This window comes from Meleagris gallopavo, chromosome 4, assembly GCF_000146605.3.
Source record: "Meleagris gallopavo isolate NT-WF06-2002-E0010 breed Aviagen turkey brand Nicholas breeding stock chromosome 4, Turkey_5.1, whole genome shotgun sequence".
NCBI lineage: Eukaryota > Metazoa > Chordata > Aves > Galliformes > Phasianidae > Meleagris > Meleagris gallopavo.
In genome coordinates, this window is record NC_015014.2 from 54,973,957 (window position 1) to 54,991,749 (window position 17,793).

General features: G+C 35.5%; 1 long non-coding RNA gene across 1 annotated transcript in view; it reads right to left on the bottom strand.

Annotated features, from left to right (window-relative positions):
* LOC104910808 overlaps positions 1–11,709 on the bottom strand; it is a 17,522-nt gene extending 5,813 nt beyond the window's left edge. The window contains exons 1-2 of the long non-coding RNA XR_004159684.1: positions 11,350–11,709; positions 6,384–6,462 (exon numbers count right to left, since the gene is read on the bottom strand). This is a non-coding gene — a long non-coding RNA (uncharacterized LOC104910808). The remainder of the gene's footprint in view (positions 1–6,383; positions 6,463–11,349) is intronic.
* Positions 11,710–17,793: the final 6,084 nt, after the last annotated feature.

Here is a 17,793-nt window from a genome sequence, read left to right on the forward strand (position 1 = left end):
AAAAAATTCCTGAGTTTCCTCATCAAAACCTATTGTGTAGTCTTTAGCTTATTTTTCCATTTTATTCAGTATTTGGTATGAACAACAGTAAAAATTTGAAAACAAATATTGTACATTTGCATTTAAATCAGTTACAGGGTAAATATTTAGCAAGTGAATATTCTACTCTGCAAAGAGAGAAGAAACTTAAAATCTGGAACTGCAGCCATTACTACTCTCTATTACTGAAACACTGAGAAACGTTCAAAAATTATTCTTTTTCTTCTTGCATTCTTGGCAGAAATCACTCTCCACATCCTTGTAGAAAGAATGCAAAGCATAATCTGACCTTGAGGTAGGTGGTGCCTTATTATGGCAAGGCTATTCTTGTATCACATACATCAATATGGACTTCAGTAGTTTCATCTTCTAAGAATTTAGGAAAAAAAAAAAAAAAAAAAAACTAGCTGAGGAAACAACCACTGTAATTTTTATTCAGAATAGTAACTCAATAATTGAAGGTTAGCAGTTTAGGTCAATTAGAAGGAAAAAAGCAAAAACAAAAAACCTTTAGCAAATGTTAGTGAAGTAATTCTATTGTGAAGTGAATTTTCTCATGCTTAATGCTTGTTTAAAAGGAGAACTCTTGGAAAGTTACTGAGAAATAACTTGGGGAAGGATTTAAAATAGAACAGATATCTGTACTAGTTTTTCTGATCTTTTATTTTTTTTCTGGAAGCAGACTTAGGCTGGTATCATAGTAGATCATTTAATTTGGTATTATTTATACCTGAAAATCTGTAAAATTATTTTTTGTTTAAATATGACAGAATTGCTGAAATGACTTTTTAAATATTATTTCTAGGTGTGAATAGAGAAATTTCAAAGTGATAAGTAGAAAAACTATCATGTCATATAACTTCTATTCATAATAGCTACTTCGTTTTTGACATTACATCTTTCTTCAGTCATTTATTTAAGCTAAACTATTAGTTAGAATTAGAAAATTTGAATACTATGTCTATTTATAAATATTTTTTCAGGAATAAAGAAACAGGAAACATTTATGTAGTCACCATTCCATGTGCTTTGTGTAGCTTTTTTTAAGAGTTACAAAGCTGTCATAATTTTTCCTGAGAATTACGTTTTCAAGGATACTTCTGTGATAGTGTTCTTGGGCAAATTTATACTTCTTTCCACCAAACCTCCTCATTCATATATTGACTATTTAACTGTTTATCTTCCATAGCAGCCTTCCCTTGCAACCATGTGTAGGTTTTCCTTTGGTCATGACTCATATTGTTTCAGCTATTTGTTTTCATTAAAGAGTTCAATATCTCTTTACATTTATTCCAGGAAGCAGCTATTATGTCTGCCAGCTTCAAAGAGATTTAATTCAATTATTAGCACAAGAGGGTTTCATAACTACAGAATTATGTTTCATTAGTCCTATCCATCAAAACATGCTTGTTGGCATCATGAGAAAGTTAAGACACTCAACATATCAAGTTCTAAGGTCATGCAAATAGATCCTATGCCTGCAGCTTGTCAAGTGCATCCAGCTGGAACACCCATGGGTCAGGGACAATACTACATCTATTATAGATTGGAAAGAAATATCTCCTGTTGTACAGAGAATGAGCAGAAATTTGTGAAAACACATTTTTGGAAAAAAAAAGAAGAAAGTTGCAAAGAAGTCAAAACAGACTCTAGCAAAAATATTCCTCAATTTTAGGCTAAATAGCTGATAGAATGTGAAATTTTTCTGGTGATAAAATTCAGTCCCATATTCTCAGTAGAGTTCATATCAATGCTTTTCTTTGTGCTACGCAGTATTTTTATAACACTGCAGAAAACTTCTTTAATCATATGTGTGACACTACTAGTTTTGATAAGAAGATTATAATTTAATTCACACAATAATTCTCACAGCATTTTCATGTTAATGTTTACAAAAAAAAGTAAGCAGGGTCCACCCTAAACAAGATATGGCCAAAAGTAAAGAGTTCTTTCAAGCAGTAGATTGCACACTTCCAGATTAAGTTTTCAAAGGCAGGCTATTAAAACAGTCTCTTACATCCTTTTATATATCATTTTAACTCATACAACATTGGGCAGTAAGAAACCGGATGAGGTTCAACAAAAGCAAGTGTAGGGTCTTACACCTCGGGAGGAATAATTGCATGCACCAATACAGGCTGGGGGGATGAGCTGCTGGGGAGGAGCTCTGCAGAGAGGGACCTGGGCATCCTCGTGGACAACAGGTTGGCCATGAGCCAGCAGTGTGCCCTCGTGGCCAAAAAGGCCAATGGCATTCTGGGGTACATTAAAAAGAGCGTGTCCAGCAGGTCGAGGGAGGTGATCCTCCCCCTCTACTCTGCCCTGGTAAGGCCTCATCTGGAGTACTGTGTCCAGTTCTGGGCTCCCAGTACAAAAAGACAGGGATCTCTTGGAAGGAGTCCAGCGGAGGGCCACAAAGATGGTGAAGGGCCTGGAGCATCTCCCCTATGAAGAAAGGCTAAGTGAACTGGGTCTGTTTAGCCTTGAGAAGAGACGACTGAGAGGGGACCTGATCCAGGTTTATAAATATCTGAGGTGCGGCGGCCATAGTGGTGAGGCCAGTCTCTTTTCAGTAGTACATGGAGACAGGACGAGGGGAAACAGACATAAGCTGCAGCATAGGAAGTTTCACACGAATGTGCATGAGAACTTCTTCACGGTGAGGGTGACGGAGAACTGGAACAGGCTGCCCAGGGAGGTTGTGGAGTCTCCTTCTCTGGAGATATTCAAGACCCGCCTGGACGCCTACCTGTGCGACCTGGTGTAGGGAACCTGCTTTGGCAGGGGGGTTGGTCTCGATGATCTCTAGAGGTCCCTACCAACCCCTACAATTCTGTGATTCTGTAACATCTCCACAGGGAAATACGCAGGAGGATTAATTGTGAGTTGAAACTTTTTTTTTTCTTTTTTTTTTAACTTAGAAAGAGATGCTGCTATATAATTTTTGTCCAACTTCACAAATACTTTCCAAAGAAGTAAGACTATGTCATTTCTAATTGCATACTGAAGGAAAACAGCTTACAAATGGTGGATGCACCCTATTACTCTTTAAACCTTAGTTTAAAAAGCAGATGGAATTCATCCTAATGGGATATTTTTCATCAGTTTGTTTGAAGTTGGGTGTTTGATATAGAAGTTTTTAGTTGGAAATACCACAGAAACGGCTAATAGATGCCAGTTTATAGTCTTCACTTGTTGCTTTTTAATCTGAGCTAGACAGACAGAGGAAATCCAGCACAGAAGGAGACTCTTTTAACATCAGATACATGATACTGAGGATGACGGTAAAAATTGCTCTAAAAGGCCAAAGCCCAATCCCTCAGTATTGAAAATATTGGTAATCGCATCACCACAGACATATTTAGCACCACAGAGATTTAAATGTATACAAAAACACACTTCATACCCAAAAGTTGTTACTCCAAAGTGTATTGTTCAGCCTAGGAGTGTATCTGCATCTACTGATACCATGATAAATATCTTTCTTCATCTCAATCATCAAAAATATCTTGCTTTTTTTTTTTTTTAAAGGAAACTTGGCTGACAGTCTCTTAGATGTCAACTTGAATCTTTACGCTATTCTGATATGGTGCCTGGAGTTTTTCTCTCATTTTATTTCAATACACTTTTTATATTGAATTTGAGACCAGAGGCATCTTTTAGCTTTTTCTCAGATGACTATTACATCATCCCATCAAAAGGACTTTGTCAAGAGCATATAACTTTCTTTTTACTAAGCAACATATTTTTCATGGTAGCATACAACACTTTGCAGATTTCATATTCATATTTCTCATATCGTTTCAGTTCTTAAGACCTACTAAGGCACTGAAGTCTTGAAATAGTTAATGACACCTATACAAGTAAACAATAATTCTTCCCCAAAACTCTACATCTATAGTAACTCCTGATTCTTCTAATTACAGCCAATTCAGAGACAACAATCAAGCTTCACTTTTTCTCCGCCCACGATCAAAATCTTATTTGGGCAGTTTCAGCTCTAAATAGTAGTACAGGATTTTCAGGGGTATTTTTCAGAGAGTCTGTGTCAGTGTATTATAAAACGAACAAATATTCAAATCCATGTTTTGAAACACTACCTTGAACCTGAATTAAATGGCACTATGAAAACCCAGGCTTATAAATTTGAACGTTCCCTGTTAAAGATCTAAGGAATAATTAATTATATTTATCAAATATTAGTGATAGAGCAGTCTTTTACAGTTTGTATATTCTGCTTTCCTCTTTCACGTTAAGTCTTGTTTCTGAAATGGAAAAAAATATTCTAAGATCTACACCAGACTGTTGAGAGTATGTTTTCTGAAGAAACATCATATCTTAATTATGCTGTATTTACTGTTTTAAGAGAGTGTGAGAGGAATAACTGTGTGATCATTTTTATGTACAGATTGCTGCAGTAACTTTGCATCTTTTTAATATAAATGGAAATTAAAGTTATAAACTGCCAGTCCACATTAAATATCTGTAACATTAGCTATAACTCAATAGCTGGATTTGTAAGGAAGTTGATACCCCTCTTGTTCTCTTGTTAGAGAATGTGCCGCACCAAGCACTGCTTATCTCCTATAAGTATAGCTGTGCACACAGAAGTTTTGAGGAGGATCTGGTACCCTGCCTGGGAAAAGACTGAACTCAACAGTTATTTTGTGCTACATATTGCAGAACCCACTGCTGCTGAACAAAGAGCAAAAGCTGAAAAGAAATGGTGTCTAGGGTCTTATGTTGGCCTCAGTCCCACTGGGGTGATGAGATAATTAGCCTGTGTGAATTATTTTAATTTTCTAGCCAAAGCAAACCTTTCTTCTGAATCAACAAATAATAAGCAAATAAAACAAAATAAAAACATTGATAAATGTTCTATCTTCTTGAGCTTCTTTCTTGCCTTGGTTACAGTGCTAGGATTCTTTTGTTAGCTCTGTCTGGCACAGGCAAACCTGCGTGAATCTGGACACTCTGTTCCAGGCCTGAAGCAGAAGAGCTGCTGTTCAAATCCCCTCAGATTTCTGATCTTCTGCTCCTCCAAGGTTTGTCTCTCCTCTTTTTCTCTAAATATTGGCGATTTTTATTTTATTTAACTGAACTTCAGTGAGCTTTTCATATTCCCCTCTACTAAATGATTCCCGGCTACATAACCCTTTTCTGTTAGTCCTTCAGATGAGTCAAAATATAACAAATAGACCCGTGTTGTTCTTAAATACTACACTAATGTTATTGGTGAATTGAACACACTATTTTATGTATTTATGCTACATCTGTTAATTAAAATTGTACACTTCCTAAGGAATTGTGCTGTGCAATTTTTTTTTCCCCCTAAATTTGAAGTGATCTTAAACTGGAAGCAAAAACAGATGAACAAGTTTTTGTTATAGTAGTTTTAAGAATTTTACCAGACACTTCAACGTTTCCTGGTGTACAAATAGGGAAATGAAATATATGGCAGTGGTGAAGAGCAATTATGACATTTTTATCATGCTAATAACACCTACGTGTAATCACAGTCACTTAAAATTTTCCTTTATTTGAACCTCTTCAACTTCAAATTATTTTTCTACTACATCCTAGCAGTGATACAAATACTATCATGTGAAGAGGGGATACCATTGTACCTCAGAAATGTACATCAATGGCAATGCTTTAATAATATATACGTTGTTTTGAAAGCGATGCTCCTATTCATTTCTATGGAAACCAAAACAGATACAAAGAGCACCATAATACAATTACATAGAACAGATTTTTGGCTGCAAAACACTTTTTTCTCCACATAGTCACCTCCATTAGCCAATTTGTGTGGATGAACTTGTCAGGCAAGTCTTCATTTTGGAGTGTGACAGCTGTACATGGCCACTGAAAATACGGCATGCCTTTCACATAGCTGTTGCTATTGCTGAAATGCACCACCCACTGCCTCATGCTCATATCCACTGATTGGTCTCCATAGATGTTCAGCAAGTATCAATGAATGTCAATGGGTGCAATTTTTTTCCACATGGAGGAATTCAGTAATGCTTCTTCGCTTCATAAGCACTTCCATGTCAGACACCATTTTGTCAGACTGCCCCTCTGCTGCCATCTGTCACGTGGCCATACCACCAACCAACATTTGCCTCCAATGAAGACATTACTTTCGGATTAGCACTCATATAATTTACCTCAGAGTTCAAAGCATATTTTGCAATGACTGAATTTCATTGTAAATATCTTTACTGCTACACATAATGAATAATAGAATTATATTTGCAAGGCTGTGGCACTTACAAAGCTTTATAGCATGTTCATTAAATTTACTACAACAAATATTCATTTTTATGATAAATTCTTACCTTATTTTCTCCCACGGCTATTCCTTTAAGGCTGTTTTAGACCTTCAGTCTTCCCTTATTCTTTAGATTTCTGTACATCCTGACATAAAAATGTGTGCATTTCAGATTCATGTGAACTTTTTGCTATTTTCACTACAATGTGCATTTTTTTTCTTGTGAACATTCTTGTAAGAGTTTTTTTTTTTAACCTCTATAGAAAAGCTTGATCACAGAAGATGCACGTGAAAGAGCAATGATCAGAGTTGTCTGCACATGAATTGTGACCACTCATATTTCTGGGAAAATGAGTTAAATTGTAAACAGAAAACATTGCTGTCCTTGACAGTATGACACACTGAGTGAATTATCACATTAGTTAAGATGATGAATTAAAAATAAAATATGTAGCGCCATATGATTTTTGATTGTTAGCCATTTTTCTTGTTGTGATCTCAGAAAGAACAATAAAGAAATTATTATTTACAAATTTATACTAGTACCTTTTAAAGAAATATGCCTAGTATGAAATACACTTTTTTCAATTCATAGTTTATGATAATGATCAGTTATGATAGGTTGAACCCATCCTCAGCAGAGAACCCCCAAAAAATAAACTACTTGCTGGTTTGTACTCTTAGCATATACAATGTATATTTATTACACTCACATTGAATATACAAGACAGGCAAGGAAACGAGAAAAATTATATTTCCTCTTACAAATGTTATTTGATACAGTTTTGAGAAGGCCAATTATTTGGTAAACATTACCAAATGCTGTTTTTTAATAAATTGTTTTGCCTGCAAGCTATGAATTCTGTCCTATTCTATACTGTGAACCAGTGAATGTTACCCATAAAGCTAAGAGAGATACAAGGAACATATTTCATTTGTACCTGTTAATGTGCAAAATTTCAAGCATCCACATGTAGTATTTTAAATGAACCATGTCTCCAAACATATCTGAACACCTATTTTAAGTAATTTTGTCATCATCATACATGAATTGTGGCAACTACAGAAACCTAGTTTTCATGCCACTATGCAATTACTGAGCTGTATTTCAACAGTTCGCTCTTCTTTAGAATGGAAAATAGCATATGAAGATGGAGAGAGGAAATGCCACTTCCTTTTCATTTAGGGATATCTTGGAAAAAGTGAAAAAGGAAAGAAAATATTTTCATCATGTGATTTCTTATAGTTCAAGTGATTTTAAAAGTAATGAGAGTTAAAGAAAATAAATAAAAAACAATTTTGTCTGAAGAAATGATAGTAGCAGGCTAAAAATACATTACTTTCATTCAAGTTTTTGATAACAGTTGCTGATGCTCATATAGCTTCATATATATCTAGTACATGTAAAAATGTATTATTTTTTCCCCAAATTAGCTTTTTGTTAATCATCTGCAGATTGGCAAATGCAAAAGTAGCACACCAAATCACAAAGTAATTGTTCAAAATGGTGCTTTAAAATCCTGCAGTGCATTTCATGAATATGTGCTTTGCACTACTTAAGCATCCAGAATAATAGGAAACAAGCAGTTATTTTACCTGTGTAGGAGAGAGAGGTACAAAGCTGACATTCTTTTTAGTATTAATAACAAGTCCTTCAAGAGAAACATTTTTAAAGGGTGTGGGTTATCAAATGGTTTGACTGAATCCTGAGCCATTTGTATTTATTTTAACAAAGTAGACTATTAAATAATTAATCTACTTACATTATGTCCATGATGATCCGCAATCACTAAAAAAGTGCTTTTGTGACATTTTTAAAGAAGGTAAGAAGAAATTCCACAAATCCATGTACATTAGAAATGAACCATTTCTAACAAAAACTGAAATCAAAGTATCTATAGAGTATTAAAAATGGAGTTGTTGAGTTTTTAAAGTAGAATGTTGACTATATAACAACAGTGGGGGGCTTTATTCAACATCTCAAGACTTGCTTCTTCCCAATAAGCAATGTAGAAATGCTTAGCTAGTAAGAAGGCCCATAGATCATTTACTTCTTTGTATACATATACAGAAGCTATTAACACTTCATCTGGAATACATATATAAAACAAATGCTCTGTATTTTTTCTTGGGCATCTCTTATATTTATAAAGTCAGTATTTTTACTGTTTGGAGAAAATAATTAATAAGTAAACAAATGACACAAAGTATAAGAGTCTTCTTCAGCTATTAAGATGGCATTAGCTATGAAAATGGAGGAACAGAAAACTAAGCTTTCTTTTCCCAAATTATTCTATATATATATTGTTGAAAATAATTTTTCTGAATTTTGTCTTTGTTCTCTCTACATTTTCTTCTCCAAATGACTATATTTGTAATCTCGTATCATGCAGAAAGCTATTAATTATGTATTTATTTATAATTAATAAACATGGTAATTTGAAATTCAAATATGTTCATGTGCTTTCCTGACATTCTAAGTGCTGTATGCAACACAGACAGAAGTTAAGAACCTATTCTAGAAAGATAGTATAGTAAAAGCAATATAGAAGAGCGGGGATTGAATTTACAAGATTATGGCATGTACCACATGAACTCTCAGTGAGAAGTTTTAAATGGCAAAAAGCAACAAAGTTGTACACATGAGAGCTTAAAGCATATTGCAGAAAAAAAATTGAATTAGGTGAATAAATTTAAAAATAAGTGTTTGTTAACTGAAGTAGATTTGACTGAAAAAAAATACCCAAGCAAACAAAAAAACATGAGAGAATGACTTTTGACTAAATATGTCTGACAGCTGCATTAATGCCACTGAATCTCTGCAGGAAAAATATTCTGCCAGAAAGCTTACTGTGGAAAACAATGACAGCATACTTCCACTTCAGGCTTCATAATGCATATGTTTTAAGAATAAAATTATTTCAAAAATTAGGGTTCAGAGAAAACATACACATTTCTGCAAAACATAGCTACTGTTCTTCAAAACAATACTAGAGATGTGTAGATACATCAGTTTGCAAATGACAGCGTAAGGGCTCCTGAGAATACCATAGCCTAAACACTAGTAGAGCTGCTAGCTACGTTGAGATTTAGCACTTACATTTCTCCCTATTGTTAATAAAATCCAGCTAGATTTCACCTTGGTTTCCTCACCCTCTTACTATCATAAGTATGCACTTTTATAACAAAATTTTACATACAATTTTTAAAATTCAGATAGAGAATATATATTATTGGTTATAGATCAAATTCCCACACTCTAGTAAAACCCATAAGAAATCCTAATTACAGAGTATATTTCCAAAATTATATGTCATAAATCTTACTTTTCTATTAATGGCCTCCATTTTCCTTAGAAAATGTTTTTGGGTTCACAGATTACTAAAAAATAATTTCCCTTATTAAAGGAATAATTAAAATAATTGTCAACGGTTTACGGGCTGGTTCGGCCCGGTTCCGTGACTAGAAGGGCGGAGGGATCCGCGGATCCGCGCCCCCGGGAAAAAAGAAATAAGGGACCCCGAAATAATTGAAAAACAGTGGCAAACAATCTGAGGTAAACAAAGTAATTTACTAAATATGGTATCAACAGAATTTTATAAGGAGAGAGAATGTGAAATTGATAGTGGATCGGCCTTACCACAACGCTGAGATGAGAAGCGCAGGCGAGAAGCGCAGGCAGAGAAGCGCAAGCGAAGCAGCGCAGGCAGAGAAGCGCAAGCGAAGCAGCGCAGGCAAAGAAGAGAGCATCAGGTGACCTTGCCGGGAGTTATATCTCCTCGCTGACCGCAAAGCCCCCTGGGGAAACGTAGCTGCTCTTCTCCTCTGGACAGGCACCCGGAACTTGAGCATCAGCAGTCAAACCCCCAGTGCATTGCATGATGTTATGATGTGGAATACCGATAATGAAAAATCATGAAACCATGACACAGTCATACAAAGTATTCCTGAATCCATTGCTGATGTTTCTCTTAGTAAAGTGCAATGATTAGATGCCTTAGGGTAGCTGTACTCAAGGTCATACTCAAATTTATTGCCTTTATAGGCATGTCTATACTATGGGCCATTACTCACATGTCTGAGTTACTTTGCCTTGAGAAACAGATGAGCAGGAACATTTGGTTCAAGTCCCATCATGATGGTACAGACACACGTGATGTACCAGCAGATTTCATTCCATCACTAAAAACAGTTTTGCACCTGGCTGTAACCTTTAACTCCGACTTTTTATTTTACAAAGTTCCCAGCACGAATGGTCTCAATTCCCTTTTTGTTTATGGAAAAAAATGTCATGGCTTACCTTGCCATATGTAATTGGATTTCATACTGGATAACCCAGAAGAAGGACTCAGAAAAGAAGCTCTCTGAGAGGATATATGTGCTCAGCTAGGAACTCTGAAACCCTTGCTTGAAGAGGGTTTTAAGATTACAGTATGTGTACAACATGAATCTATATTTTGTCTGAAACTTAGATAATCATATATCATCTTCACTTTCTTGAGCGCACGGTATCAGTAAAATCCAGCATCATCTTTTTTCCTCCACAATCTGCTCACCCTCAGCATCTAAGCCATTGATTTCAATAAGAAGTAAAAGCTATGCTCACTGCAGAATGCTCACTGTGTTGAAGGAGGATTTATTCAGGATTGTGGATAGAAATCATACACACCAGGCTGTCACTATTTTATCTATTGCCTTCAATAACATGAGCACATGTGCTAGCAGATGGAGACTGTTTAGAATGGACAAAATTAATTAATCATTGTTTCTCTATCCATCAGTTTGGTAGATAGTCTCTGCCAGAATCTTTGGTATTTCCTAAATGCGTAAGGATTGAGCTATTTTCCAGACATCACATCTTTCACATCTAAAGAAAAATTCTACATTAAATTTAATTTCACTGTTTATACAACATGCATAGTGACAAGAGCATGCATTTGACATTCTAACTTCAAAGTCTGTCAAGAGTATTTGCTTTCCATTTCTACTATATATACTATTACTACTATACTATATATTTCTACAGAACTCACCTAAGTTTTTGTCTTCTCAGATTTACTGGCTGTTTAGAGTAGGTACAGCTATCCTTTAAAAATAAAAACAACAAAACAACAACAATGGAATTGTGGCTATATACACCTGCCCAGGAATATAACTGCAGAACTCCTAAGCTCATGGACCAACAAGCACAACATAGGGCCTGCTTCTGTACCATGGGTTCAAAATCCTGATAATTAATTCTGAAGGGGAACTTAGAATTAAGATTCCTACATCTCAGAGGCTGTTTCTTTCAGGTGACTCACTATGAATGATAGGAGTATATAGAATTATTTAACTAAATAACTTTCTGAATAGAAAACTTGACTAAAAGCATGATCCAAAAATTAGGTGTATACAAATTAGAATCTCAAGCTTTTATTTCCCTTCCAGATCAGTATTTTTTCCTTTAAAATAATCATAGAACTGCTCAGGTTGGAAAAGACCTTAAAGACCATCAAGCCCAACTGCAATCTAACCATACTACCGTAACTCTAACAACCCTTCACTAAATCACATCTCTGAGCACCACATCCAAATGGTTTTTAAATACATTCAGGGATAGTGACTCAACCACCTCCCTGAGGAACCTATTCCAGTGCTTAACAACCCTTTCTCTAAAGAAGTGTTTTCTAATATCCAAACTAAACTTACTCTGGCACAACCTAAGTCCATTTCCCCTCATCTGTCACCAGCGACAAGATACCCCAACTTCACTCACACTGTAAGTACCTTTCAGATACTGGAAGGGAGAAATAAGGTCTCCCCTCAGCCTCCTCTTCCCCAGTGCATAATCAATGAATACATGGATGTTATAATTAAGAAATATACAGGAAAATTAAGCTAAACAGGTTATCACACTAAAGAAGAATGGATGGAAAGCTTACCCTTATCCTGGGCTCACTGAGAAGACTCCAAGAGGAGCAATTTCCAAAAGAGATCCTTCCCCCTGGTAGGGAAGGATCTTAAATGGGTCTAGGAAAGGCGCAGCCAGGCTCCACCCCTTCTGATAGCACAGGAGAATTGCCTTCACCTGTGCTCCCAGGGCTGACTCATTGCTTGCCTCAGGTGGTCAATCAGAGGTTTAGGCTGTGATTCAGCAGTTCCCATACACTCAGACTAAACAACTCCAGTTCCTTCAGTTAGTCCTTGTTGAGCATGTTCTCCAAGCCCTTATAAGGCATCAATTGCTACTAGTTGAGGTGATGTACAAGGGCTGCTCTGAAAGTAACATCTGTTTTATTATGTTGGCCCGCAACATCAGATGTGGATGTTTGTGGTTCGGCAGTAGGGGCTGAACCTTCCGAGCAATGATCTGTTACATGTTGTTGCCATGTGACAGATGGCAGTAGAGGGGCAGCCTGACAAATTGTATCTGACATGGAAGTACATATAAAGCAAAGGTGTGTCACTGAATTCCTCCACATAAAAAAAATGGTACCTGTGCAGCATGCAGGTTTTTGTTCATCACGGGTGAAAATGCTTAGCTAATGATGGTCACTATGTTGAAACTAGCTAAGAATTTGCTCTGTGACATGTTGCTGTGCTTTTTGTATCTGTTGTAGTTTCCAGGGAAATAAACAGGAGCCAATACTTTAGGAACAACGTTCATATCTCTACCTTTTTAGCCTGCACCTGAAGTTAAATTCTTACTCTTATATAAAAGGCCTTATATATATTTATAACCAGCTAACTTTAAGTTAGTCTGATTATATCAGATATATCCGGTTTCTATACACATCATTCAATGGACTTCTTTTTAGACTATTCTGTTAAAACTAAATAAACTCCTAAGCTCAGTGACAAAGGAATCATTAAAGTAACTTACAATTCTACTTCTGAGAATTTTCATTGTCATCCTACATCTTTGAATTGGGTACAATATATTTTGTGGATTTTAGGGAACAGTTGGTTTTCTAATTGTAAAGAGAGCAATGGTGTACAATGATCAGCTGTTAGTGATTACTAGTAACTATGCTAAAATATATATTCCTGCTAGTAAGATATAATAAAGGCTAGTCTTTGAAAAAAAATATTTTCTAAAATACAAACTAAATCTTAATTACATTCCCATAATGCTTTCATATGCCTCAGTTTAAAAGGTCAGGCTACTAAAACAAATATATACGTACATAAATATATTTATCACTCCAAGTTTCTAATTTGACAGTGTCCACCAGTTCTGTGGTATGGTAAAATTTCTTCGGAAAAACCTCTTTTCTTCTGCACTTCCTATCTCCGCTCATTTAAATGCAGTAGCTTGGATTATATAAAAATCCATGTCAACTTGTCCATCATGTTAGGCATTCTGATCACCCTAAGAGTATTCATGGGCCATAAACCTTTTTAGTGGAGAGTATTATTCAAGCTGTAACACAGAAGAAAATATTTTATTCCTCAGCTCTATTCACTTTTCAACTTTTGACTGTTTATTGATTAAGGTGTTGTACTGACAGTCCTGAAGGAAAATCCCTCTTTTTATTCCTCACAGCTTTATCAATTTTTCCACATTGTTTTAGGTAGGACCTAACTCTAGAAAATCACTTTAAATTTATGAATAATCTCATTTCATGTAGATTATTCGTGTGTATTACTCTCAGCAGTATAAAAGGTTGAAGGCCTCAATTAACAATGTAAGCATATCAGGCGTGGAAAAGGAGAGAGTTTAATTTCAAATTCCTTTCGGCACTCTTTAATCCTGTGTTGAGATTTGGTCATAGCTGAACATTCATATGTTAGACCAGCAGCACTAGCATCAATTCCAATGACCACTCTGCCCCTGTTGTCATTTTATGTGTATAGATTATTAGAAAAACATTAAAGGAAGGAATAAAAGAACTGTATTGTACCCTATAATGTAATACTGGGATTTTCTTTTTCTTTTTTTTTTTTCTTTTTTTTTCTTTTTTTTTTTCTTTTCTTTCTTTTTTCTTTTTTTCCTTTTTTTTCTTCTCTGTACATTATTTACTACAGCTCTTAGTATAGGATACTAGGACTAAAAAAAAAAAAAAAAAGAGAACCTAAATGTCATTAAAGCAAATTAACAATCAAGTTTGTGATGCAACTACTTTGAGTCTAATCTGATTTAAATCCTTGATACCCAGTACATATTAAGCTTTTTCATCTGTGACATAATTGGTCATTACAGTTTCTATAATGTAAGGAGGAAAAGCACTGCAGCATTTTATGATACATTCCTCTCTTTTGTATCATGTTTTATTCAAAACATAACAAGAGGGTGTGACATAGGTATCTACATTGTTTATATATATATAGTGCACACAATATACATAAATATAGATAGATGTTTGTGTGAATAGTTACATATATTTTTATGTAGAGACGTGTACTGTGGGGGGAGGGTGGGCAGGAGGAGAAGGGGTGCACTTAATTTTTAGTTGTCTACAGAACATCAGAACCAGTCCAGTATTTGACCACTTTCTAATTCCCACTATTTCCTAAAAGCTACAAGCCATAATGAGCACAGTGGAGTCACAGTAAGTTTGCAAAGCATTTCCTCTTCCTTCTTTTTCCATCCAAGTCTGTGAAGAGATTCTTATTTATTCACATTAATTGACTATTTTCCTACTTTGAAAAAAAGTACTGCCTTTAAGGAACATTAAAGCCTTTTGAAACACATTCCCATGGCCAACAACTACAATTATATTTACTGTTCATAACTGAACTACAGAATTCAAGATGTGAGACTTGTTACGAGTCTTAATGGAAAGTTTCTCTTAGTTTTAGGCTGATATTCTTACTCATAGAATCACCAAGGTTGGAAAAGACCTCTAAGATCATCCAATTCAACTGTCTACTTACCGCCAATATTTCTCACTAAACCATGTCCCTTAGTACAATATCTAAACACTTCTTAAACAATGCCAGAGATGGTGATTCCACCACTTCCCTGGGAAGCCCATTCCAGTGCCTGACCAAGAACACCATAGGGAGAGTAAACTTACTCTTAGTAAGGAGTGTAAATCAGTGAAATGGCTAAATCAAATACTTTGTGGATAAATTTCCTTTCAGAATACAAGAAAGGTGAATTTACGAAAAAGATGATTTAATTATACATACTCATAGTAAAGTGGAATGAAAACATTATTTAAGAGTTAAAGAAAATTTAGACTTGAAGTATAATGACCTCTTTTCTCTATCTTGCTCCCATTTTGCATTGACAAAGTCAATATTATGTCTTTGCAGAAACAACAAGATGCTCACGTACTATGTCTTTGTGATTCAGGGTTCAAACACACAGCTTATGTTCATGATGTCATATAAATATAGAACTACTACACATTTGTTTTTGATTGCCACTTCAGTATCCCTTTCACTAGAAAGCTAATCCAGGTTTACCAAGAAACCCTAATTTTGGTTAGGCTGGGCTAACATTAGCATACCAGTAAATACCATGTAAACTGTACTTGCATGTTTTTTTCTTAGCTTTCATAGTTTACTGCTACGGCTTCTATTATTTCCAGATGACAGGACACAGTGCTGAAATATATGGGAAAATATGGTTAAATTAATGGGCTTCCTGCAAACTAAATCATTCTAAATCATAGAACATGGCTTCTGCATTATCACATGGTTGCTTAAAAGCAAAAAGGCAAATTACAGTGCTGGAATTTCCTTAAATAGGTTATCTGATGAACTGATTCCTGCGGAGGTGGAGAAATATCTTATATTCTTATGCCTGATGCATATGCCTTTTCCAGGAGATCTTTATATCTGTTTTAAAGTCATGGGCAGAGAATTTATATTCCCAGTGGATATATTACCGATTTCACAACACAAGTGTGAAGATTCTATCTAGACTAAATGTGGTGTTCAGCTTTCGTCATTTAAAAGAGCTCAGATGTTCTTCAATAGATTAAAGGTCATAATCATAGTACCTGTGGCAAGAGTTTGGTTTTCTTCACACAGGAAATTAAGACTGGCTGCTATTAATTTTCAGATGTCAAAAGGATGAAAGAAAAATACACACTGGGACTTGTTAATTACTAGATCTTAAAATTGTACCCACACTAAATGGCAGCCTGTTGCAGATCTAACAGAAAGGAAAAATAAAAATATCTTTAAAATAATTTTCCAATCATTGGAATACTTTCTGAGGAATATACAAAACTTTCCAAAACTAATGCCTTCTATTTATTTCCATGAAAACTACAAAAGATACACCAGTTGGTAGAGCAAATTCTCAGCTACAAATCACTATATTTTAACACAGTCACCATCATTAGCTATGCATTTTCACAAGTGATGAACAAGAGCATCGTGCTAGTAAGAATATGCACTAGCGGAAATGACCTATTGTTGCTGTTGCCACTGCAGAAACACAACACCCCACCGCCTCAGTGTGCTCACATCCACTATTTGATCTCCATAAACGTTCAGCAAGTGTCAACGAGTGTTAATGGTTTCCTTTTTTTCCAGCATGGAGAAATTCATTTCCATATCTTTGCTTCATAGGCACATAGATGTCAGATGCCATTTTGTCAGACTGCCTCTCTGCTGCTATCTGCCACATAGCAAAACAACAACAACAACAACAACAACACAAAAAAAACACAAACAAAACAAAAAAAAACCGGAATACTGGTGGGAAGGTACAACCTTTACTGCCATATCCCCAATCCACCACTGATGTTGTAAGTAAACATAAGTAAGAAAGAAGGCATTACTATGGGGACAGCCCTCATATATCTCCTGACTGTGGTAGACAACTGTCTCTCTTCTGTTAGGTTTTGGCAATCTGTTAGGATTGTTCTTTTTTTTTTTTTTTTAAGAAATGTCAGCATGTTTCTGTGCTCCCATCATTATTTTTTTTTCTAGTATTACTGAAGATGCAAAAAGCTACTGGTGCTCTAATAGCTTTAAAATGTGTTTTGAAGGGTATAAAGACACCAAGGAAAACTCACGATCTGCCTCTGGGAATATTCTATTTCGGTATTGACTGAGAAAGCTCTGCACATTTTTCTATTTAATTACTGTATTTTTTCTTCTTCATTTTTTCTACGGACCAGAGTGTTTATGTGAACTTACCTAGGCAGGTTGCTGTATTTAATGCTTGCAGATACATTACAGAATCCCAGAAGTAATGCCAAATTACAAGCAAATACTGCAGGTATCATTTGATCAAACCTAATGGTACTAGCTATAGGGTCTCTCCTTATCATCATCCTCTCTGTGCATGTGGTTTATACAGAAGGAATAAAGTATACTTCAGAGCTGGAAGGAAAGAGCTGTTGTCAATACTACTGTGAGAGTGGAACATATGGTGATCTTGTCATGCATTCCTGCATCTCAGCTGGATTCTCACATAGGAAAGTAGTATGCATTTGCCTCTTCGCTGCTGAAGGGGGCTGCAGTAACTTCTGGGTAGACACTGAATCAAACAACTGTAAGAAAGTAACCTCAAGACATCATTTAGGCCA